The following is a 27,284-nucleotide window of genomic DNA, read 5'->3' on the forward strand; positions in this document are numbered from 1 at the left end:
GTAATGTTTCTGGGTTATTGGGAAGGAGGTGTTGGGGGGCCTTTGCCTTTTGCCTCAGAGTGTCCAAGTGGGTTGTACTGAGCAGTCATGCCAGTTCTTGAGCCTTTAGATGGCCTCATAGACTACTGGTCAGTTCTTCCTGGCAGACAGACTCTTCATGGTCTGACTGAAATATCACCTTCAGTCATTCATTTCTCTACAAATACTTGTGAACATCTCTGATGTATCATACACTACACTGAGGACACAATGATGAGCAGAAATAGACACAGTTCCTTCCATCATAGAACTTACAGTTTAGTGGGAAAGGCTGACATTAATAACTGTCAAACACGAAATGTGTTATAGACTGAGATATGTCCTCTGAAGAAGGGATTCAGGGTCCCACTGGGCCTGTGCATGTGATAAAGGAACTTGGCCTGGACTGGGGGTCCCTGAGCCAAGGCCTGGAGAATGAATACAGACAATGGGGCAGCATTTCCAGACAGAAGTAACAGCATACACAGAGGCCACAGGGCTGGATGGAGCCTAGAAGAACAAGCACAGAACATAAAGGTAAGGGTGGCTGGCGTACAGAGAGCGAGGGAAGAGTGTTTGGGGTGAGATCAGAGGACCAGATGAGGTGGGCTTTGTGGGCCATATTATGAAGTTTGCCCTTTAATCTAAGAGAAGTGGGAAGCCACTTAAGCAGGGGAATAACTTGATTGAATTTGGACTTTGAAAGGAGCACTCTTCTATGAAGCCAGCAGTTATGAATAGCACACCTTCCTCTGAGACACAAATAACCTTGTTTGTACCTCTGCTCTAAGGGCTTTTTTACATTTTTTGAGGCATGGAGTTACTGGTACTGGGGCTACAGGTACTGGTAGCAGCTACATCAGCTGGGCCTTCTCACTGTCCCCTCTGCAGGGGAACAGAAGGGTCCTTGTGTTGGGGGAAGGTGGTCTTCCCACCCCCCCTACCCTGCCACTCTACTTCAAGCTCATACCTGACTGCCCAAACCCACTGGGAGGAGTCAGGGAAGAACATCACCAAGGTCCAACTACACACCAAGCTGCCCCCACTGCACTTGGCCCACTCTGCCACTTGTTCAACAGATATGGATAGTGTTGGGTCCATGCAATCAACCTCCAAATAACCGGGAGATGCGTGGATGCAAAAGCAAGAGCATTTATTGGGTAGCCAGCATGCTGGGGTCTCACACTCGCAGGTGGAGACCCCAAAGTACAAGTTCATTCTCCTTTTATACACAGGAATGGGGTCATGTGCAGAGCAGGCCATGCGCAGAGTGGGCTGTGCACAGAGTGGGCCGTGTGCAGAGCGGGCCTAGCGGGCCTAGATATGACCTGACCTTTACTGAATCTTGACTGCCGGGTGGGCGAGCTGTCTTATTTCTTTTCGCTGGGAGCATCTGGCCAGTTTTGGTAACTGTGTTGGTTAAATTTTTTGTAACTCTTGTAACTTCTTCTTGATGTGACCTGTCTCTTACAAAATAAAGTTACTTATAAAATGGAGTAGCTTATGTCAAAACTCTTTAGTCAGGACTCCTCATTCCCCCCTTAAGTTTTGTTCTATTTCAAATCTTTGAAGTAACGGAATAGGGTCTTCCTTACTCAAGGGCCTGTACTGAGATCTAAGGACCATGAGCTGGACCGTGGAGATCCATTTCTGTACAAATTTGGGGAGGGAATTGATAAGGCAGGGGTCACATGTAAGAACCAGTATCAGAAGTAAGAGGGGACCTGCTACTGCTGATAACAAAGTTGTTAGCCATGGGGACCAACTGAAAAGGCTTTCATACCAGTTTTGGGTGGCTGCTCTATTTCTCTGCCTGTTTTGAATCCTAGTTTTTAGTTCAGTCAAAGAATTTTGAATTACACCTGAGTGGTTGGTATAGAAGCAACACTGTTCTCCTAAGGCCACACATAGTCCTCCTTTTTGCAAGAGCAGTAAGTCAAGTTCCCTTCTACTTTGTAGTACAACCTCTGCTAGGGAGGACAAAGACTCTTCTAGCTGGGCTAGAGTAAGTTCTACTGTTTGGAAATAGTGGTCCATAGCATCACTGAGGGCTTTGTAATTTTTATCTTGGAGGACTAGAGATGCTATGCCTGTACCAGCACTGGCCAGCCCAGCCCCCAAAATGGCAGAGACTACTATGGTGGAAATAATTTCTCATTTTTGCCCGCTTAGACTCTTTTGAATTAGGGAATAGCTATCAATTATTTCTTCTTCACCGTGCACTACTATCCAGGGGATGAGTTGCATGAGAATGCAGACATCATCATGAGTTCTAAGGGTGTCAGCATGGATACAAGTGGTTATTCCCGTTTTACAGGCCCACCAAGTGTTGGGAGGGGCTACTAGGTATGATTGGATCTTGGAAGTAACATTAGGGTCTGGCTACATAAGTGAGGGTAAGGAAGCTGTCAGTTGGTGGCAACACAAAGTCCTTGCCCTGTGAGGGCCTATAGGGTAACTCTAGGAGCACGCTCAAAACTCCTTTGGGACCACCAGCATTTGGAAGAGTCTGTCTCAGTAGACAAATTGGCTACTAGAGCAATGCCATTATAGAAAGGGGGTTTGGAGTCTAGGCAAAGCCAGCAGAACTGGGTTACTTCTGGCTTTGAAATATTTAATACCTGATAAGTGGCCTTTACTAGGCGGAAGGGACTGGGTCCAGTTAGGGACGGGGAGGGGGTTAAGTGGTGTAGCTTTGAATCTGACCCTGGATCTGTCCTAGGTGAAGGGTAGGTAGGTCTTGTGGTAGATTTCTGAGGTTTCTCGAGGAGTGGAGGAGGAGGCTGAGGTTCCTCTGGGAGTGGGGGAGGAGGAGGCACTGGGTTCGGTCCACAGATGACTGGTAGTTTATTCAAGAGTGGGGCCTCCTGGAGCATAATCATAAAAAGAGCTCTGGGGTCTGCTCCCTTTGCATAATAGCAAAGGCCCCACATTCTCCCCAACTTTCATTCTTCCCACTTAGTTTTTCCTATGGAGGTGAAGCGAATGCGGATCGGGTTAGTTTGGGTTACTCCAGCAGGAAGGCCCCTCAGACTGGCTAACTTGTATCCAATCACCTTGTACAGAGGGTCTCCAATCTATCTTACCCATAGACTCACAGCCCCAGATGGCACAGATAAGTGTTCTGGGCCCCCACATTTAGCCTGCTGAGACTGACTTCAGCTATGTCTGGGACAGACATAGAAATTGTGTTGACGTGTCAGGTCTCGGTACCCTGGGGTCCTACCCCCTATCCCTTGGGTTGGGCGTGGATACTTGGGGTCCCCTCTTAAGCCCCAGTTTGTCCCATACAACTTACAAACATCAAAGTACAGAGTGGGGAACCATGACTTAGGGTGTCCTTCTTGTTCTGTAGAGTTGATAATGTCTCCAGTCTCGGACTTGATGATGATCCACTCAAGTTTCCTTGGGAAGTGGGGACTTTCGGCCACCATTAGTTCCGGGGCTAAGGCCTAGAGAACCAGAAATGGCCACATGTCGGATAATTTTTACTCTCAGAGGGTCAGTCGGATGGGCTCGAATTGTCCATGTAGACTCTTGATCTCTAGGAGCGGCCTTGACCTGAGTGTGATGGATCCACGCTGCTATCCTGTCAACTTTGATCGCCGTGGGAGTTGCTAGGATGACTGTGTGAGGTCCTTTCCCACGTGGCTCTAAGGTTTCTTTTTGATGTCTTTTGATCAGTACCAAGTCTCCAGGTTGGAAATTGTGGGGCTCCGGGGGAGGCTTGTAGTACACTGCCTGTAAGTTCTGATGTAAGACTTCTTGGACCTGAAACAAAGCTTGTAGGGAGGAAAGAAAGTTTTTATCTTTTTGCTCAGCTAACAGATCAGCTTGCAAATTGGGAAGGATTGGGGAGGCCTGCCAAACAGGATTTCAAACAGGGTCATGCCCAATCTATAGGGAGTGTTCCTGACCCTGAACAGAATGAAGGGGAGGAGAGTCACCCAGTCACCGCCAGTCTCTAGGTTAATTTGGTTAAAATCTCCTTAATGGTCCGATTCATTCTTTCTACTTGACCTGAGCTTTGGGGATGATATGCACAGTGTAGCTTCCAATTAGTCCCCAATATATGGCTCAGCCCTTGTGTTACGTGGCAGACAAAAGCTGGTCCATTGTCTGACCCAATAAAAGCGGGAAGGCCATACCTTGGAATAATATCTTCCAGGAATTTCTTGGCAACTACTACAGCAGTTTCTCTTTTGGTTGGAAAGGCTTCTACCCATCCGGAAAAGGTATCTACAAATACTAGCAAATACTTGTAACCATATTTTCCTGGTTTGACCTCAGTAAAGTCTACTTCCCAATAGGCTCCAGGCCTTGTACCTCTTTCTCGGACCCCCTTTTCAGTTGCTCCTCCCTTCGCATTGACCAACTGACAAACTTTATACCAAGAGACTGCCTGACTGACTAATAATCGGAGGCCATGGACCCAGAGATGGGAGCTCTGGAGCAGTTCTGTCATTTTACGCTCTCCCAGGTGTGTGGCCTGATGAATGTGTGAGACTAGTTGGGCAGCTAGGAGGGAGGGTAGAATATAGTCCCCTTTTGGGTCTCAATACCATCGTCCATCTTTATGAGCATAATGTGGTCCCTGCTTCTGGATCTCAGACAGATCTTTCTGAGTGTACTCTGGTGCTTCCGGTAAGGTGGGAATAATAGCAGTTGGGGGGGGGGGGCGGTGGTTGGCTGCTACCAGGGCCTTGGCTGCCTCTGCTAGGGCGGCTTCCTTGCCTGCCAAGTCTGCTTTATTATTTCCTCGTGCCACTTGCCCTTTGCCTTTTTGGTGCCTGGGACAATGTATAATAGCAATTGCCTGGGGAAGCCAAATGGCCTGTAGCAAGTCTAGGATCTCTTACTTGTTTTTGATAGTTCTTCCCTCAGCTGTTAATAGTCGTCTTTCTTTGTAAATGGCCCCATGTATGTGGGCTGTGGCAAAGGCATACCTGCTGTCAGTATATATGTTTAGCCACTTACCTTTTGCCAATTGAAGAGCTTTGGTGAGGGCTATCAGTTCTGCTTTTTGAGCTGATGTTCCTGAGGGTAGGGGGGATGCCCATACGACTTCCATCTCTGTAGTCACTGCTGTTCCTGCATATCTTACCCCATCTTTGATGAAGCTGCTTCTGTCCATGAACCAGGTAGTATCGGGATCCAACAAGGGAACATCTCCCAGATCTGGGCGTGTTCCCTGTAGGTGGCTGAGGATCTCCTCGCACTCGTGTGAGGGCGAATCTAGATTTGGATCTGGTAACTGGGTGGCTGGATTCAATGCTTTGCTAGCAGTAAAGCGGATATGAGACGGATTAAGGAGCACAGCTTGATAGTGGGTGACACACGAATTTGACAGCCATCAGTCAGGAGAGCATTTTAAGACTCCCACGATGGCATGGGGTGTCATGACCACAAGAGTCTGGCCCAGTGTCAACTTGTCTGCATCTTTAACAAGGAGTGCAGTGGTGGCTATGATGCGGAGGCATGGTGGCCATCCGCTGGCCACTGGGTCGAATTTCTTTGATAGAGAAGCCACTGGTCTCACCCAGGGGCCCAGCTTCTGGGTGAGAACTCCTTTTGCCACTCCCTTCCATTCATCTACATACAGGTGGAAGGGCTTGGAAACATCTGGGAGGGCTAGGGCTGGGGCCTGCAGGAGAGCCTCTCTGATTTTGACAAAAGCTTCTTCCATCTCAGGTGTCCACGCAAAGGAAGGTTCCTGTCCTCGGGTGGCTTCATATAAGGGCTTAGCTAGTTCGGTGAAGCCAGGAATCCAGAGGTGGCAGAACCCTGCTGTTCCCAAGAATTCTCTGACAGCCCGTCTACAGTCTGGCCTTGGTAGCTGGAAAATAGTCTCTTTTCTGGCCTGGGATAGCCACTGGTGTCCCCCCTTGAGTTTGTATCCCAAGTAGGTGACTTCTTCTAAACAGAGTTGAGCTTTTTTAGCAGATGCTCGGTACCCTTGTTTTCCCAGTGTCATAAGTAAATCTTTAGTGGCTGCCTGACATTCTGTTTCTGTCCGTGCAGCTATTAGTAAATCATCTACATATTGAAGCAGGCTCACCTCTGGGTGGAAACACCAGTACTCACTCAGATCTTCGTGGAAGGCCTTGTCGAAGATGGTTGGTGAGTTCTTGAATCCCTGAGGCAACCTGGTCCATGTTAGTTGACCATTCAATCCGTCCTCCAGATCTCTCCATTCAAAAGCAAACAGCGGTTGACTCGAGGTGGCTAGCAGTAAGCTGAAGAAAGCGTTTTTTTAGGTCTAGGATGATGTATAAGACCCTGTCAGGTGGAAGATAGCTCAAAAGGGTGTAAGGGCTGGGGACTGTGGGGTGGATGTCCTCCACCCTTTTATTAATTTCCTGCAAGTCCTGTACCGGATGGAAGTCCTTTGTCCCTGTTTCTTAACAGGCAATAGAGGGGTATTCCAAGGCAACTGGCATGGGACTAGAATTCCTGCCTGTTGCAGGCATCGGATATGAAGGGCAATGCCCACCTTTGCTTCTTGGGGGATCGGGTACTGCCACACATGGACAAGGGTGGCAGTGGCCTTTAGTTGGATCACTATCGGTGCCCAATGCTTTGCCCACCTGATGCCTTCTGTCTCGACCCATACTTCCGGGATCTCTTTTAGCCACTTATGGCAGAGCTCATTGTTGTCTTTTTCTCTTCTCGGGCTAGTGTAAAGTCTATGTTCATCATTAAGCGATAAGGTAAGTGCTGATGGGGGCTCTGCTCTGGTTGTTTATGGAAACCAAGTCGCCCTCAAAGTAGATGTGGGCTCCCACCTTAGAGAGCAAATCTCTCCCCAGAAGTGGGTAGGGGCACTCAGGGATAACCATAAATGAGTGGGATAACCATCCCAGTTTTAGGTCTACAGATCTTCAGGTAGTCCAAGAATATGGATTAGATCCTGTGGCTCCCTGTACCCAGGACTGTTTGGGAGAAAGAGGCCCCATAGGGTTCTTAAGGATTGAATGTTCTGCTCCAATGTCAACCATAAAAGTCATTGGCTTCCCCTCCACATTCAGGGTTACCCAAGCTCAGGGAGGGGAGCCGAACCCCGTCCCCCTCAGTCATTTAAGCCTTCCATCTGGAGAACCTTGGGTTGTTCCCTGGCTTCTCTCTTGGGGCATTCATTTTTCCAGTGGCCTCTCTCTTTGCAGTAGGCACACTGGTCTCTCTGCAGTGGGTTCCAGCCCTTGGGGGAGGCTTTGGGATCTCGAGGGCCCTGTTGTTCAGTCAGCCTTTTTAATTCTCGGTTCTGGGAAGGACCTTCTAATGAATTAGCCAAGAAAATCTTAGCCAACCCGTGGGTCTGTCTCTCTTCTGGGGTGTCTCAGTTATTGAACACTTTCTCAGCCACTGCCAAAAGTTCGATTAGCCTTTTTCCCTCAAAACCTTCTAATGTTTGTAACTTCCACCTTATGTCTGGGGCCAATTTATTAACACAGGCCAAACTTACTGCGGACCGGTTTTCAGCAGCTTCTGGGTCCAGGGGAGTGTAGGTCCTGTAGGCTTCCAGCAGTCTCTCAAGGAAAGCTCCAGGAGGTTCTATGGGCTCCTGTTTCACCTGACTTACTTTAGACAAATTGGTGGGATGGCATGCTGCCACCTGGAGACCCCCCATCAGAATCTGGTGGTAGACAGTGAGCCTCTCCTTACCTTCGTCCATATTGAAGTCCCAGTTGGGCCTACTCGAGGGGAATCTGATGTTTATAATATTTAAATCCGTGGTAGGTCTCCCATCAACCCCTGGGACTACTTTCTGGGCTTCATTCAGGACTCTCTCTTCAGTAGTGAAGAGAACCTGTAAAAGCTGATGGCAGTCATCCCAGGTGGGCTGGTGGGTGAAAAGGACTGAATCCAACAAGTCTATAAGTTTACTGGGTTTCTCAGAGAAGGGGGGGGGGTTCTGCAGTTTCCAATTATACAAATTACTGGTAGAGAAAGGCCAACGAACTAAGGACTATTGGCCATCGGGGCCCAGCGGGCCCCTGGCCCGCAAAGGTAGGGCCACTGTGCCTGGGGTGTTCTCGGGAGCTCATCAGTCTTGAGAGCAAGTATGGGGAAGACTAATCAACATGGGTGGGTCCTCTGGGTCAGGTTCCTCTTCCATAAGTAAAGGTTCAGAAGGATTGGGAAGAGGAGTGGGTCCAAATGGTGGTGGGTGGGGAAAGGATGGATCTTCTGAAGAGGGGTCTGAAGGGGAGAGGACAGGATAAAGAGGTGGGGCTGAAGGAACCAAGGGGTTGGGATTCGACTTGTGGGGTGCCTTAGAGGAGCTTGGAGCATTAGAGGAGGCAGTGGCCACGAGGGTTGCCTTTAAAGGCAGAAGAAGGGGAGCCAGCCATTTAAGTCAACTTTCCACTAGAGTCTGCCAAGTGGTGATGTAAGGAAGGTGGTTGGGGTGCCCAGGACATCCATATACAAGGTCCTTGACCCTGAAAATGGTGGGGAGGTCAAACGTGCCCTCTTCAGGCCACCAGACTTCGAACTTAGGCCATTCATTCCTGCAAAAGATAGAAAGTTTATCCTTTTTGACAGCAAGACCAAAATTTTTAGCCTGGGTTCGAAAGTCACTGAAGCAAGATATGAAGATAGACAGAGGAGTAGAGGAGTAGAGGGAGTGCGGCTGGCCCATGCCGAAGAGAAACAAGAAGACAAGACAGACAAATATGAGTATACAAACAGAGAACACAATGTTAGGGTGCCTTTTTCCAAAAAGAAACCAGACAAAGAGGGACGGCCTCTCCCATAAAAGAGCTTCATCATGCTCTCCAAAAAGAAACAGAAACCAGGTGTAGGAGGATGGCCTCTCCTATAAAACGGCTCCGTCAGAGAGCGACCTCCCTTCTCCTGCCAGACTGAAAAATAAAGTCCAAAAAACAGAAGTGAGTGAGGGATGTCTCCGTGCTCACCAAGGTGCGGGGAAAAATAGTGCATCCACCTAGTCCTCGGACCACCACATCAGGTTTCCGCTGATAAACAGCACAAATACAAGGGCACACAGCACATCAACAGGCAATCAAACACAGCAGTCACACTCACACTTACCTGCACACTCCGCACGGTCGCCGGTTATGGGAGTGTGATCCCGGACGAGCCCCCAAATATTGGGTCCGTGCATTTGACCTCCAAATAACTGGGAGACGTGTGGATGCAAAAGCAAGAGCATTTATTGGGTAGCCAGCATGCTGGGGTCTCACACTCACAGATGGAGACCCCAAAGTACCAGTTCATTCTCCTTTTATACACAGGAATGGGGTTGTGTGCTGAGTGGGCTGTGCACAGAACGGGCCATGGGCAGAGCGGGCCTAGGTATGACCTGACCTTTACTGAATCTTGACTGCCTGGTGGGCGAGTTGTCTTCTTTCTATTGGCTGGGAGCATCTGGCCAGTTTTGGTAACTGTGTTGGTTAAATTTTTTGTAACTCTTGTAACTTCCTCTTGATGTGACCTGTCTCTTACAAAATAAAGTCACTTGTAAAATGGAGTAGGTTATGTCAAGACTCTTTAGTCAAGACTCCTCAGATAGGACACCATGCACCATGTACAGGCTAGGCACAGGCACAGAGATGGATGAGGCTCCTTTGAGGATCTGATTCACCTATTTTCAGGGGTCTGTATACTCAAGTGATTGGAATAAGTTTGAGGTAGGCACTTTTTACAAAGATATGGGCAGGATTTAGGAAACCTAACAGGGATAGTGAAACACCTTGGTGCTAGCCAGTAACAGGAAGCAGTTACCCCCAACAAGCCTGAAAAGCACAGGGAGATCCAAGAAGTGCTGTAGCTGCGGCCCTAACAGGCAGTTAGTAAGGGCTATGACCTTGGACAGAGAAATGAGGCCACTGGTAGAGAAGTATACACTCCTGCTTTTCTCTTTCCTGCACCTGGATTTCCTAGTGATGCTTCCCACTGGCTAAAGACAGCTAAAAGCCCACAGGCAAATGAGCCCATCTGACAGAGTCCATAGAGGTCAGCTTCCTGGGACACAAAACTGGGAAGAGAAGATACAGTGGGGAGACAAACAGGAATATCCTTCATATATAGCTTTTTACAATTAATTTTAGGGGACATCCTGAAGTTCATCCATGGACCCAGGCTAAGAGCCTTTACTCTAATATGACACATAACCACACTGTATTCCACTTACTTATTTTTAATGGCTGTCTTGCTTGTTATACTGGAAGCTCCTAAGGGGCAGAAGCCTCATCAATCTCTGTGCCTGTGCCTGTGCCTAGCCTGTACATGGTGCATGGTATCCTATCCATGTCTGTTGAACAAGTGGCAGAGTGGACCAAGTGCAGTGGGGGCAGCTTGGTGTGTAGTTGGACCTTGGTGATGTTCTTCCCTGACTCCTCCCAGTGGGTTTGGGTGGTAAGGTATGAGCTTGAAGTAGAGTGGTGGGGGTTTGAGGGTGGGAAGACCACTTTCCTCCAACACAAGGACCCTTCTTTTCCCCTGCAGAGGGGACAGTGAGAAGGCCCATCTGATGTAGCTGCTACCAGTACCTGTAGCCCCAGTACCAGTAACCCCAGGTCAGATTCCTAAGACATCTCACGCAGCTCAAACTCTATTAGGTGCTTAAATAAGTGCATTGGTTCAGCCAGGGAGACTTGTGGCCCCCGCTGCCATTCTGGCCAACTTCTACAAACTTCCTACCACACCACTGACAAGAAAATGAGCACAATTTAAGACTAAATAAATCACCTCTGAGAGTCAGGGAAAAACATGGAGGAAGGGGAAGATTAGAAGAGAAATCATTTAAAAAGACAATCCTATATGTAAAATGGACCAAAATATCCCCAAAGCCAATCTTTTCTTCTTTTTCTTTGAAGTGAAATTTTAGGTTATAAGATTTAAATATCCTATTGTATCAGAGAAAGTTTTTCCACTGAGGAGTAATGACTTTGTTGTCAAAAGTGATACTCTATACATGTAAAAATATTCCTAGATACAGTTGACCTTTGCACAACATGGGATTGAGCTGCATGGATCCTCTTATATATAGATTATCTTCATTAAATGAATGGAAAATTTGGGGAGATTTGTGACAATTTGAGGAAGTATTTTCTCTTTAACTTATTATAAAAATATAGTATATAATACATATAAAATATGTTTTAATCAACTGTTTATGTTATTGGCAAGGCTTTTGTTCAACAACAAACTATTAGTTAAAGTTTTGACAAAGTCAGAAGCTAAACATGGATTTTCAACTGCACAGGGGTTGGCATCCCTAATCCCTAGGTAGTTCAAGGGTCAAGTACAGGTGTGTACACCTGTGGTATACACAAACATGTACATCCTTACTTGGACAGCTGAGGGGACATAGAAGCAGTGAGAACCCTGGGATCAGAGAACACACCTAGCACTGAGTTCTTGGGATCTAATGCCAAGATTTCTAACTTTCCAATAAAAGAGACCTGGGCTCCTTAGAGAAATTAAGGCTGGGGTGGGGTATATACAAGATGATCCAAGAGCATCTCGTAATGCCAGAAACTAAGGAACTACTAAAAAAAAAAAAAAAAAGCCACAGTGAAGCAATATAGGAGGTAATTGAAAGAGCTCCCCATGACCAATGCTGAAACAATATGATCAAACAAATTCATAAAGTAATGTTGAATTAGGGGATTATCAGATTAAAGATGGCAGAAGAGGAAGACAATATGGAAACCTACTGAACACATAAGAGAGGAAAATACACCCAATGCAACTAGACTTAAAAATGACCTGCGGACTGCAGAGCAGACCCCCTACACCTGAGAAAGAAGAGAAAGCACAAAGAAAAGGGTGAGGCAGCAAAGCTGAGACTGAGTGGGACCCAAGCCCTTCCTGACACCAGGCTACTGGTGGGAGAAACAGGAAAGTAGCAGGGAGGGGTAGGAGTCCAGGAGCAGTGCACACCTGGACCTGGAGATCTGCTCCAGGAGCATGAGCCCACATTACACTGGATTTTGGTGATTACTGGGGCTGGACACCAGGAACAGGTGGAACACTCTTGGAGGCTGAGACTGCAGCCAGTGCAGAAGGCAGGCATGCTTCACCAGTCCTGAGATCCAAAGCAGAAGTAGCAGTTTGAAAGTCTTTTCCATCAGTGGGAGGAGTACCAGAGGGGATGAGGGTTGGATGGAACTCTTTCCTCAGTAGAAAGGGCAGGTGGGGAATGCCTCCCCAGTCCTCAGCCCAACAGACAGGGAGCTCCAGATGCTCCATCCCTCTTGCTGGAAACACAGCCCCGAGGCTCCTCCCTGTGCACTGCTGGGGCCCAACCCACGTGGCTCAGTAGCAGCATCAGACTTTCTGCCTTTCAGGCAGGACACACTCCCAGCTTGTTTGGCTCCACTTCAGCCCACCCAGGGTACCTGGAGGAACCAGCCCCAAGAGTTCCTTCCTTCCTATGGGTGTCCAAATCCCAGGTTGTGTGTCCAGCTGGTGCACATTGGTCTGCTCACCCCATTAACCCTGCAGCCCTGCCATTGCTGCAGACCAGGCATAGGGCAGCCCTGCCCACAGAGAGCTCAACAGAGATTCCTGAGCTGATCACAAGACAGCAGCTCAAACTGACACCCAGATTTAGACCACTACAGAAACTAGACAAAAAGGTAACCACCCACAGCATGCCAACAACTGGGGTCCCCACAAAATAGACACAAGCACTAGAAAGTAAAGAATCTTGAGCCTCTGGGCACCACAGCACACCTTCTTCATAAAGCTATTACTCTTTAGACCAGAAAGCATAGCAGAGACATCTAATACCAAGGAAGAAACACAGAATCTCTGACAAAATGAGCAGACAGGGGAATTTGATGCAAACAAAACTATAAGACAGAATCCCAGAAAGACGGCTAAATGAAACAGATATCACCAATCTTCTTGATAAAAATTTCAGAATAAAATCATAAACATGATCCTGGATTTACAGAAAAGTATTCAAGATCTCAGGGAGAACTTCAACAAAGAGATAGAAAACCTGAAAAAGAGGCACACAGAGCTGAAGAACACAGTATCTGAAATGAAACATACAATGGAGGGGTTTAAAGTAGATTAGATTTTGTAGAAGGTATGGTAAATGAAATAGAAATTAGAGAACAGGAAAAAATACAGAAGCTGAGGGAAAGAGAGATAAAAGGATCTCTAGGAATTAAAGAATAATAAGAAAGCTATGTGACCAATTCAAACAAAACAATATTTGCGTTACAGGGGTACAAGAAGGAGAACAAAAAGACAAAAGGATAGAAAGTCTCTTTAAGGAAATAATTGTTGAAAACTTCCCCAATTTGGGGAAGGAAATAGACACTCAAGTCATGGAAGTTCAGAAATTCCCTCACAAAAGGAAACCCAAGAAGACAACAGCAAAACATGATGATTAAAAGGGCAAAGCTCAAGGATAATGAGAGAGTGTTGAAAGCAGCCAGAGAGAGAAAAAAGATGACTTATACAGGAAATACTATCATATTATCAGCAGACTTCTCAACAGAAACTCTTCAGGACAGAAGGACATGGCATGATATATTTAATGTACTGAAACGAGTACCTCCAACCAAGAATACCCTGTGAGATTATCATTTAAATCTGAAGCAGGGATTAAACAACTTCCAGATAAAGAAAAATTGAAGGAATTCCCCACCACTAAGCCAGTCTAACTGATCTGTTAAAGAAATTGCTGTAGATGGAAATGACCCTAAGGCTAAATAGCTTTCACCCATGAAAATAAACCAGTAGTAAAGGTAGTAGACCAACTAACTTCCAAGCAAGTATGAAATTAAGATAAAAGAAGCAAAATCAGTTATACACAAAGTGAATCAAGGGGTACACAAAAAGTGCAGATTATGACATCTTTATGAAAAATGTGGAACAGGAAGGAGAAGGAAGGGGAAAAAGTATCTTTGGATTGTGTTTGAAATGGAGTAATCAGCAATTTAAGATAGACTGTTATATAGTAAAGAAGCTATTCTTGAACCTTTGGTACCCACAAAACTAAAACCTACAATAAATGTACACACACACACAAAAATAAATTTTAAAAAGAGAGAAATCCAATTACAACACTAAAGAATAAGAGAAGAGTATAAGAGAGTAAAAAAGGAACAGAGAGGAGGTATAAAAACAGCATTAAAATTAATAAAATGGCAATAAGTACATATCTATCAATTATTACCTTAAATGTAATGGACTGAATTCACCAATCAAAAGACCCAGAATGACAGAATGGATAAGGAAACAAAACCCATCTATATGCTGCTTACAAGAAACTTATTTCAGACTCAAAGACATACACTGACTAAAAGTGAAGGGATGGAAAAAGATATTCCATGCAAACAACAGAGAAAAAAAAGCAGGAGTAGCAGTACTTATATCAGACAAAATTGATTTCAAAACAAAGAAAGTAACAAGAGCTAAGAAGGACATAGGTAATGATGAAGGGATCAGTCCAACAAGAGGATATGAGCATTGTAAATATTTATGAACCTAACACAGGAGCACCTAAATATGTAAAACAAATACTAAAAGAATTAAAGGAGGAACTAGATTGCAACACATTCATTTTGGGAGACTTTAACACACCATTCACACCAATAGATCAACCAGACAGAAAATAAATAAACAAACAGAGGCACTGAATAATACATTAGATCAAATGAACTTAACAGTTATCTACAAAACACTCCATCCAAAAGCAGCAGGATACCCATTTTTCTCAAGTGTGCATGGAGTGTTCGCCAGAATAGATAACATACTAGGCCAGAAGAAGAGCCTCAATAAGTTCAAAAAGATTGAAATTGTATCAAGCAGTTTCTAAGACCAAAATTTTATAAACTAGAAATTAATTACACAAAGAAAAAAAGACTTACAAACACATGGAAGCTAAACAACATGCTTTTAAGTAATCAATGGATCAATGAAAATGAAATCAGGCAATACGTGAAGACAAATGAAAACGAAACTACAACAGCCCAAAATCTGTGGGATATGGCAAAGGCAGTTCTAAGAGGAAAGTACATAGCAATGCAGGCTTACCTCAAGAAACAAGAACAATCACAAAGTAAACAGTCTCACAAATAAAATAGAAAAAGAAGAATGAATGAAATCCAAAGTCAGTAGAAGGAGGGACATAATAAAGATCAGAGCAGAAGTAAATAAAATTGAGAAAAATAAAACAATAGAAAAAAATCAGTGAAACCAGAAGCTTGTTCTTTGAGAAAATGAATAAAATAGATAAACCCTCACCAGACTTATCAAGAAAAAAAGAGTGTACACACATAAACAGAATCAGAAATGAAAATGGAAAAATCATTACAGATACCACAGAAATACAAAGAATTACTAGAGAATACTCTGAAAAATTATTTGCCAATCAATTGGACAACTTCCTAGAAAAATACAACCTTCTGAGACTGACCCAGGAAGAAAGAAAAAATCTGAACAGAACAATTAACAGGAATTAAATCGAATGGGTAACCAAAAACTCCCCCAAAAGAAAACACCAGGTCCAAACTGCTTCACAGCTGAATTATACCAAACGTTACAGAAGGGCTAGTACCCATCCTTCTTAAAGCATTCTAAGAAGTAGAAGAGGAGGGAATACTTCCAAACTCATTCTATGAGGCCATCATCACTCTAATACCAAAACAAGACAAAGATACCACACACAAAAAAAAGAATACTAAAGACTAGTATCCCTGATGAACATAGATGTAAAAATACTTAACAAAGTATTAGCAAACTGAATCCAAAAATACATAAAAAAAGATCATCGTGACTAAGTAGGATTTATTGCAGGGATGCAAGGATGTTTACGATAATCATAAATCCATCAATACCATACACCACATTAACAAAAAGAAGGATAAAGAAACCACATGATCATCTCAATAGATGCTTAAAAAGAATTTGACAAATTCAACATCCATTCATGATAAAAAACCTTCAACAAAATGGGTATAGAGGATAGAGGGTATGTACCTCAACATAATAAAGGCCATAGATGACAAACTCACACCTAACATCATACTTGATAGCAGAAAGCTGAAAGCTTTTCCTCAAAGATCAGGAAAAGACAAGGATGCCCACTCTCACAACTTTTATTCAATATAGTACTGGAGGTCCTAGCCATGACAATGAGACCACACAAAGAGATAAAAAGCACCCAGATTGGTAGGGAAGAGGTTAAACTCTCACTATTTGCAGAAGACATGATATTGTACATGGAAAACCCAAGAGAACCCAACAAAAAAACTGCTAGAACTAATAACTGAATTCAGCAAAGTTTCATGATACAGAATTAATACACAGAAATCTGTTACATTCCTATATACTAACAATGAACTAGCAGAGAGAGAAATCAGGAAAACAACTCCATTTACAATTGCATCAAAAAGAATAAAATATCTAGGAATAAACCTAACCAAGGAGGTTAAAGGCCTTTACTCTGAAAACTACGAGACACTCATGAGATAAACTGAAGAAAACACCAGTAAATGGAAATCTATCCCATGCTCATGGATAGGAAGAATTAATATTATCAAAATGGCCATCTACCCAAAGCACTTTACAGATTCAATGCAATCTCTATCAAAATACCAACAGCATTCTTCAGTAAACTAGAACAAATAGTTCTAAAATTCATATGGAACCACAAAAGACCCTGAATAGGCAAAGGAATCCTGAGAAGGAAGAACAAAGCTGGGGGGATTACACTCCCTAACTTCAAGCTTTACTACAAAGCTACAGTAATTAAAACAGTTTGGCACTGGCACAAGAACAGACCCACAGATCAATGGAACAGAAAAAGGAGCTCAGATATAAACACACACATATATGGTCAATTAATATTCAATAAAGGAGGCATAGATATACAATGGGGAAAAGGCAACCTCTTCAGTAATTGTTGGCAAAACTGGACAGTTACATGTAAAAGAATGAAACTGAATTGCTGTCTAACTCCATACACAAAAGTAAACTTGAAATGGATCAAAGACTTGAATGTAAGTCAGAAACCATAAAACTCTTAGAAGAAAACATAGGCAAAATCTTGAATATAAACATGAGCAAATTTTTCCTGAACATATCTCCTTGGGCAAGGGAAACAAAAGCAAAAATGAACAAGTGCGACTACATCAAACTAAAAAGCTTCTGTACAGCAAAGGGCACCATCAGCAGAACAAAAAGGCATCCTACAGTATGGGAGAATATATTCATAAATGATCTATCTGATAAGGGGTTAACATCCAAAATATATAAAGCACACATATGCCTCAACTCCCAAAATACAAATAACCTATTCAAAAACTCGGAAAAGGACCTGAACAGACACTTCTGCAGAGAAGAAATACAGATGACCAAAAGGCACACCAAAAGGTGCTACACATTACTAATCATAAGGGAAATGAAAATTAAAACCACAATGAGATATCACCTCACACCAGTTGGAATGGCCACTATCCAAAAGACAAGAACCAACAAATGCTGGTGAGTTTGAACTCTCCACACTGTTGGTGGGACTGCAAATTGGTGCAGCTGCTGTGGAAGGCAGTATGGAGGTTCCTCAAAAAACTAAAAATAGAAACACCATTTGACTCAGTAATTCCACTCATAAGAATTTACTCAAAGAAAACAAAATCCCTGAGTTGAAAAGATACATGCACCCCTATGTTTATCACCACACTGTTTGCAATAGCCAAGATATGGCAGTAACCTAAGTGTCCATCAATTGATGAATTGATAAACAAGAATGATACATGTACACAGCACAATATTATTCAGCCATTAAAAGAAAATAAATCCTGCCATTTGCAATAATATGAATGGATCTAGAGGGTATTATGCTAGGGGAAATAAGCTAGGTGGAGAAAGACAAATACCATATGATTTAACTTTTTTTGTGGAATATAAAAACAGAGCAAAAGAGAAGGAACAAAACATTAGACTTAAACACTGAGAAGTGACTAGTGGTTACTAAGGTAGGGAGTGGGGGATACAGGAGGGGCACTGTCAACCCAGTGTGATGTACATTTGATAAATGCAAAGAAAAAGTAGTGTTAGATTACAATCCAAATAATAAAATCAATAGCCATGAATCCACACTGGTGGAATAAATTATGAAATGGGGGAGAGAAAACTAATCTCTCATGGAGAAAAATTCTAAATTATTTATGTAGATAATTCTGCCCTTGAGGAGGTGGAGCATAAGTTTCCCATCCCTAAATTGGGCTGCACACAGTAGCCTCTTTTCAGAGAGTACAGAATGGGAAGGGAGAAATAGAAGAGTGACTTTACAGTGACCAAATCTAACACACACAACCTCAGCCAGGTGATCAAGGTCAACATCAAAAGTTTAAGCCAGGCAGATAGTATGTACCCTTGATAAAATGTGATGAAAATGGCACTTTACTTCTGTGGTCTTCCCCCCTAAACCCATACCTCCATTCTAACAATAAGAAAAACATCAAGGGGGGATTCTCAAGGTGGCGGTGTGAGTAGGGTGGCAGAAATGTCCTCCCAAAACCATATATATTTTGAAAATACAGCAAATAAAACTATTCCTAAAAAAGTGACTAGAAGATACAATACACCAGCCAGTCTACATCTACATCTGAAAGAACTCAACATCTCATGAAAGGGTAAGATACAAAGCCATGACCCAGCGGGACCCAAGCACTCCCCCAACCCCAGCAAACCAGTGGGAGGAAAAGAATCAGAGTGGGGAGGGAGTGGAAATACAGGACTGCTAAATAACCAGCCCTAGTAATCTGCACTTGGAGCACAGAAACACATTGCATGGGGTACTGGATATTACAGGAACAGAAAAGCAAAATCTGAAACTCAGACTGCAAACAGGATCCCACAGCCAGTTGCCATGGGACAAAAGAAAAGTGGGTGCTTTAGAAGTCTTAAAGGGACAAAGGTTTATAACAGGTGGACAAAATCATCCTGCCACACTCAGCCCAGCAGGCTGGGAACTTTAAGGAATGTCAGGCACCCTAACCCCATGGGTGGCAATGCAGCACCGAAGCTCCTCATGGCAATAAGCAGCCTGCGGTTCCTTTCCCTCCACTGGCACTGCAAGCAAACCGGCTGACCCACCATTGCTGTGGAGCAACCGGGGAGCAGCCCTTCCCACAGCAACCACACAGAGGCTTCTCCCAGTGTGCAGCTAACTGAGTCAGACCCAGAGACTGTCCCCTGCCTGCAGGCGACCTACACAGACAGTGGAGACTGGTACAGAGTCTGGAAGGCACAAAGGGGCTTTATTCTTGTGGTGAACACATGTTGCTCACCTGCAACCCCTGCCAGTCCCCAAGCCATTCCAAGGGCTGCCCAGCACATGGCAGCTCAGGGGATTAACCCAGAGGCTGCTCCCTGTGTGCTGTTGACCATCACATGCAGCAGAGATGGGCAAGGTGACCAGCAATCAGGAAGGGACTTTGTTCTCCCAGCTGACACATACACCACTCTCCAACGATCATTTCCATTGCCATGAAAAGGCAGAAGAACCTTGTTCAGTCCCAAATTCCTCAAACACCAGAGAGAGGGCCTGGTGAGACTAAAATCACCAATCTTCCTGACAAAGAACTCACAATGAAAGTCATAACCATGCTGATGGAGCTACAGAGAAATATGCAAGAGCTAAGGAATGAATTCAGGAAGGAGACAGAAATGAAACAAACAATGGAAGGATTTAAGAGCAGACTGGATGAGGTGGAAGAGACTACTAATGAAATAGAAACTGGAGAACAGAGAACAGAAATACAGAGAAGCTGAGGCAGGGAGAGAAAAAGGAAATGAAAGAATATTAAGAGAACTGAGGACCAATCCAAATGGAACAATATACACATTATAGGGGTACCAGAAAAAGAAGAGGGAGAAAAAGGGATAGAAAGGGTCTTTGAAGAAATAATTGCTGAAAACTTCCCCAATCTGGGGAAGGAAATAATCTCTCAGACCATTGAAGATCACAGATCTCCCAACACAAGGGACCCAAGTAGGACAACACCAAGACATATAATAATTAAAATGGCAAAGATCAAAGACAATGACAGAGTATTAAAAATAAAGATCACCTACAAAGGAGAACCCATGAGGCTATAATCAGACTTCTCTGCAGAAACCTTACAGGCCAGAAGAGAATGGCATGATATATTCAATGCAATGAAAGAGAAGGGCCTCAAACCAAGAATACTGTATCCAGCAAGATTATCATTTAAATTTGAAGGAGGGATTAAACAATTTCCAGATAAGCAAAAGTTGAGGGAATTTGCCTCCCACATACCACGTCTACAGTGTATTTTAAAGGGACTGCTCTAGATGGACGTATTCCTAAGGCTCAATAGATATCACCAGAGAAAATAGAATCACAGCAAAGAAAGCAGACCAACCAAATACTAACTAAAGGCAAAAAATAAAATCAGCTATCCATAAAAACAGCCAATGGAAACACAAAAGAGTACAGAATAGAAAACCTAACATAAAGAGTGGAGGAGGAAGAATAGGAAGGGAGAGAAATAATCATCAGACTGTGTTTATAATAGCATAGTAAGTGAGTTAAAGTTAGTTGGTTTGATAGCGAAGAAGCTACCCTTGAACCTTTGGTAACCATGAATCCAAAGCCTATAATGGAAATAAGTACATATCTATCAATAATCACCCTAAATGTAAACGGTCTGAATGCACCAATCAAAAAACACAGAATATTAGAATGGATAAAAAAGCAAGACCCTTCTATATGCTGCTTACAAGAGACATACCTCAAACCCAAAGACGTACACAGACTAAAAGTGAAGGGATGGAAAAAGATATTTCATGCAAACAATAGGGAGGTAAAAGCAGGTGTTACAGTACTTCTATCAGACAAAACAGACTTCAAAACAAATAAAGCAACAAGCAATAAAGAAGGACATTACATAATTATAAAGGGATCAGTTCAACAAGAGGATATAACCATTATAAATTTCTATGCACCCAACACAGGGGCACGGACATATAGGAAACAAATACTAACAGAATTAAAGGAGGAAATAGAATGCAATGCATTCATTTTAGGAGACTTCAACACACCACTCACTCCAAAGAACAGATCTACCAGACAGAAAATAAGTAAGGACACAGAGGCACTGAACAACACACCAGAACACATGGATCTAACAGCCATCTACAGAACTCTATACCCAAAAGCAGCAGGATACACATTTTTCTCAAGTGCACATGGAACATTTTCCAGAATAGACCACATACTAGGTCATAAAAACAGCTTTAGTAAATTCAAGATTAAAATTGTACCAACCAACTTCTCAGATCACAGTTATAAAACTAGAAATAAATTGTACAAAGAAAACAAAAAGGCTCACAAACACATGGAGGCTTAACAACATGCTCCTAAATAATCAGTGGATCAATAACCAAATTAAAACAGAGATCAAGCAATATATGGAGACTAATGAAAACAACAGCACAATGCACCAACCTCTGTGGGACACAGCAAAGGCAGTTCTAAGAGGAAAGTATATAGCAATCCAGGCATATTTAAAGAAGGAAGAACAATCCCAAATGAATAGCCTAAATTCACAATTATTGAAACTGGAAAAAGAAGAACAAATGAGGTCCAAAGTCAACAGAAAGAGGGACATGGCAAAGATCAGAGAAGAAATAAATAAAATTGATAAGAATAAAAACAATAGAAACAATTAATAAAACTAAGAGCTGGTTCTTTGAGAAAATAAACAAAATAGATAAATCCCTAGCCAGACCTATTAAGAGAAAAAGAGAATCTACACACATAAACAGAATCAGAAATGAGAAAGGAAAATTCAATATGGACAGCACAGAAATACAAAGAATTATTAGAGAATATGATAATAATCTATATGCTGACAAACTGAATAACCTAGAAGAAATGGACAGCTTTATAGAAAAATACAACCTTCCAAGACTGACCAAGGAGGAAACAGAAAATCTAAACAGACCAATTACCAGCAATGAAATTGAATCTTGGGTAAAAAACTACCCAAGTACAAATTTTCCTGGCCAGATGGATTCACTGCTGAATTTTATCAGACATTTAGAAGACATAATACCCATTCTCCTTAAAGTTTTCCAAAAAATAGAGCAAGAGGGAATACTCCCAAACTCATTCTGTGAAGCAATACCAAAACCAGGCAAGACACCATAAAAAAAGAAAACTACAGACCAATATCCCTGATGAACATAGATACAAAAATACTCAACAAAATTTTAGCAAACCAAATTCAAAAATACCTTAGGAAGATCATACACCATGATCAAATGGGATTCACCTCAGGGATGCAAGGATGCTACAATATTTGAAAATCCATCAACATCATCCACCACATCAACAAACAGAAGAAGAAAAACCACATGATCATCTCCATAGATGCTGAAAAAGCATTTGACAAAATTCAACATCCATTCATGATAAAAACTCTCAACAAAATGAGCAGAGAGGGCAAGTACCTCAACATAATAAAGGCCATATATGACAAACCCACAGCCAACATCATACTTAAGAGTGAGAAGCTGAAAGCTTTTCCCCTAAGATCAGGAACAAGACAAGGATGCCTACTCTCCCACTTTTATTCAACATAGTATTGGAGGTCCTAGCCATGGCAATCAGACAAAACAAAGAAATAAAAGTCATCCAGATTGGTAAGGAAGAGGTCAAACTGTCACTGTTTTTGCAGAGGACATGATATTGTATATAACAAACCCTAAAGAATCCACTCAAAAACTACTAGAACTAATATCAAAATTCAGCAAAGTTCCAGGGTACAAGTAATACACAGAAATCTGTTGCATTCCTATATATTAACAATGAACTAGCAGAAAGAGAAGTCAGGAAAACAATTCCATTCACAATTGCATTAAAAAGAATAAAATACCTAGGAATAAACCTAACCAAGGAAGTGAAAGACCTATACCCTGAAAACTAGAAGACACTCTTAAGAGAAATTAAAGAGGACACTAATAAATGGAAATTCATCCCATGCTCTTGGGTAGGAAGAATTAATATTGTCAAAATGGCCATCCTGCCCAAAGCAATCTACAGATTCAGTGCAATCCCTATCAATATACCAAAAGCATTCTTCAGTGAACTGTAACAAATAGTTCTAAAATTCATATGGAACTACAAAAGACCCCGAATAGCCAAAGCAATCCTGAGAAGGAAGAATAATGCAGGGGAGATCTCACTTCCCAACTTTAAGCTCTACTACAAAGCTGCAGTAATCAAAACAATTTGGTACTGGCACAAGAACTGTCCAATAGACCAGTGGAACAGAAGAGAGTCCAGATATTAACCCAAACATATATGGTCAATTAATATATGATAAAGGAGCCATGGATATACAATGGGGAAAAGACAGTCTCTTCAACAGCTGGTGTTGGCAAAACTGGACAGCTACATGTGAGAGAATGAGACTGGATTATTGTCTAACCCCATACACAAAAGTAAACTCAAAATGGATCAAAGACCTGAATGTAAGTCATAAAACTATAAAACTCTTAGAAAAAAACATAGGCAAAATCTCTTGAATATAAACATGAGCAACTTCTTCATGAAAATATCTCCCCAGGCATGGGAAACAAAAGCAAAAATGAACAAGTGGGACTATATCAAACTAAAAAGCTTCTGTACAGCAAAGGACACCATCAGTAGAACAAAACGACATCCTATGGTATAGGAGAATATATTCATAAATGACATATCCGATAAGGGGTTGACATTCAAAATACATAAAGAGCTCACACACCTCAACAAACAAAAAGCACATAATCCAATTAAAAAATGGTCAGAGGATCTGAACATACACTTCTCCAAAGAAGAAATTCTGATGGCCAACAGGCACATGTAAAGATGCTCCACATCGCTAATCATCAGAGAAATGCATATTAAAACCACAATGAGATATCACCTCACACCAGTTAGGATGTCCAACATCCAAAAGACAAATAACAAATGCTGGCAAGGATGTGGAGAAAGGGGAACCCTCCTACACTGCTGGTGGAAATGTGAATTAGTTCAACCATTGTGGAAAGCAGTATGGAGGTTCCTCAAAAAACTAAAAAAAAATTTGACCCAGGAATTCCACTCCTAGGAACTTACCCTAAGAATGCAGCAGCCCAGTTTGAAAAAGACATATGCACTCCTATGTTTATCGCAGCAGTATATACAATAGCCAAGAAATGGAAGCAACCTAAGTGTCCATCAGTAGATGAATGGATAAAGAAGATGGGGTACATGTACACAATGGAATATTATTCAGCCATAAGAAGAAAACAAATCCTACCATTTTCAACAACATGGATGGAGCTAGAGGGTATTATCCTTAGTGAAATAAGCCAGGTGGAGAAAGACAAGTATCAAATGATTTCACTCATCTGTGGAGTATAAGAACAAAGCAAAAACTGAAGGAACAAAACAGCAGCAGACTCACAGTACCCAAGAATGGACTAACAGTTCCCAAAGGGAAAGGGACTGGGAAGAATGAATGGGAAGGGAGGGATAAGGTGGAAAAAGAGGCATTATGATTAGTACATATAATGTGGAGGGGGGGCATGGGGATTGCAGTATAACACGGAGAAGACAAGTAGTGATTCTATAGCATCTTACTACGCTAATGGACAGTGCCTGTGATGTGGTATGTGGTGGGGACTTGATAATGGGGAGAGTCTAGTAACCATAATGTTGCTCATGTAACTGTACATTAATGATACCAAAATATAAAACAAAATATAAAAGAAGAAAGGAGAATGGAATCAGGTTTCTATTTGAAGCTGGGTGGTTGGTACATGGTTGTTTGCTTACCTAATATGCTTTTTATATGCCTGAAGTATTTCATAATAAAAAATTAATACATTTATGAAATCATTTTTTTAAAAGATGCTCAATATCACTAATAAAAAAAGAAAAAAGAAAAACATCAGATAGTCCCAAGTGATGAATAGTCTAAAAAACACCTGACCACTGCTCCTCAAAACAGCCAAGGTCATAAAAGTCCAGGATAAGCTGAGAAACTCATAGCCAAGTGGAGCCTAAGAAGATTTGACTGCTCACTGTGATGTATTCTAGATAGGACCCTGGGGGAAAAGCACATTACATAAAAGCTAAGCAAGTAATGAAAATTTGGACTTTATTTAATAATGAAAATAATATATCATGTTAGCTTACTAATTGTAGCAAATACACCATACTAATGTAGGCTCTTAACAATAGGGGAGACTGGGTGTGGGATCTATGGGAACTCTGTACGATTTAGTAGTATCTCTACAAATCCAGAACTATTCTAAAAAAGTTGTATTTCTAAAAACTTGATACTCTGTCTAAATGACTGAATCTGTTATATCCAAGACATAGCTATTATCAGACCGCATCAGCAATTAAACTGTTGTTCATATAGTGGACACTCTGGCTGTGGCTGGGGCCTTTCAAGAGTCATACTTGCTGTCGTGCTGCCCCCTTATTGCTGCCATTGTGGTTTTTCTTCCTCGTTCTTTCTCACCACCCAGTCTAGAGAATGAAACAATCTCAGTAGAAAATATCAAAATTCAATTCTTCGAATATTCACTGGGTATCCAGTTTGTGCTTTATTCTAAGAATATAATACTGAAAGTCACAATCCCTGTAATCAGGGTGCTGGCAGTTTAGTGGAAGAGAAACATGCCCCCAGTAAACATACCTCACCAATTTGACAATTTTTCATTCAGTCAGAGTTATTGATCTTTGTGCAATAATTAACACCCATGTCTCAGTACATGCTCCTTGGTCCAAAAGCATAGAGCCTGAAAAGGACAGTGGGACACACAGGGATGGCAATGGTGAGTTCAGTCAGGGGATGCAGGGTATACAGAGGAGATGTCTAAAGTGGGCCTGGGAGTTTGGTTAGTTTGCAAGGGAGACAACAGTGGAGGGAGGAACCTCAGCAGAAGGAACAGAAAGTACAGAGGCAGAGAGACTAGAAATGAACATTTAGGGGAACTGCTGCATCTGGACGTTGGGGCATTGATGGGGGGGTCCTGGAGGGAGGAACTCAGGGAAATCAGCAATGAAGAGCCCAGAGCTCCAGGACTTTATTCTGATGCAGCAGGGAACCTCAGCATGGCTTTTAAACAAGGAAGGTGTATGATCAGATTTCCATCTTATTAAGATAGTTCTCATTGTGATATAGAGAATCGATTGGCAAGTAAAACGAGGGAAGAGGAATGCAGTTGTTAATCTTGCACAAACTTCTCCATCATCTGAGCTTAGGAATGTAGGGTCTTTTCTGACAGCTTTGCCATTTCCAGGGTTCACCCTGGGGTTGGAAGGGACAGATGCCAAAGGTCAAAGGTAATCCAAGGCCTGTCCTGTTCGAGTGGGGGAGGTGTTGCCCTCTAGTATGTGGCACTGACCTCATTCCAGGGCTGTACATTGTACTTCACCAATTTGACAATTTTTCATTCAGTCAGAGTTCTTGATATTTGTGTGGCAGTTAACACCCATGTCTCAGTTTCCTCAAGCTCATCACTGGGCCAGAGGGCAAGGTATTAGTGGCTGGTCACCAAGTCTTATCATCACCTTCCCCCCAGAAATACAAACTGGCATTGCCACAACCCTAACATCAGGAACTCTGAATTCTTTGGGGACTTATTATCAGAACTCCTAGTCCACTACAACTGAGCTTCCTTAGGCCAGAGGCACATTTTCTGAGGAGGCCCTTTGCCACAGACCCTAGCTTAATCTAGACTAGGGGTCAGCAGCTAGAGCCCATAGGCCAAAACTGCTTGCCACCTGTTTTTATAATTAAAGTTTTACCACAGCATAGCCACACTCATTCATTTCTATATTCTCTATTATCTTTGACTGCTTTTATGCTGCAACAACAGAATTCAGTAGTTGTGACAGAGACCAGATGGTCTGCAAAGTCTGAAATATTTGTTTGGTTCTTTACAGATAAAGTTTGCCAACCCCTGGTCTACACCAGCCCTGTCCAAGACAAATAATGCAAGCCACATGTGTGAGTTAAGATGTTCTAGTAGCCACATCTTAGAACATGAAAAGAAAGAAGTGAAATCAATTTTAATGTTTTATTTAACCTATGTCCAAAATATTAATTCAATGTACAGTTGACACCAAAAATTACCAATGAGATATTTATGTCCTATTTAATACTAAGTCTTCAAAATCCAGTGTGTATTTTACACTGATAGCACAGCTCAAATCTGATCAGCCGTATTTTGGATGATCAATAGCCTCACATGGCTGTGGTAAT

At 42.5% G+C, this 27,284-nt stretch overlaps 1 protein-coding gene and 1 long non-coding RNA gene across 5 annotated transcripts in view; one reads left to right on the forward strand and one right to left on the reverse strand.

Moving 5' to 3' along the window:
- Nucleotides 1–27,284, forward strand: part of MCF2L2 (MCF.2 cell line derived transforming sequence-like 2) — a 278,657-nt gene that overhangs the window by 126,810 nt on the left and 124,563 nt on the right. The gene's annotated exons all lie outside the window — the stretch shown is intronic.
- On the reverse strand, nucleotides 110–26,938 carry LOC118969380 (uncharacterized). Its single transcript, XR_012129344.1, has 3 exons — nucleotides 4,996–26,938; nucleotides 3,317–3,800; nucleotides 110–528 (listed from the first exon to the last, which is right to left on the reverse strand). It is a non-coding gene; the product is annotated as an uncharacterized lncRNA (long non-coding RNA).

The sequence above is a fragment of the Manis javanica genome, chromosome 3 (genome assembly GCF_040802235.1).
Source record: "Manis javanica isolate MJ-LG chromosome 3, MJ_LKY, whole genome shotgun sequence".
NCBI lineage: Eukaryota > Metazoa > Chordata > Mammalia > Pholidota > Manidae > Manis > Manis javanica.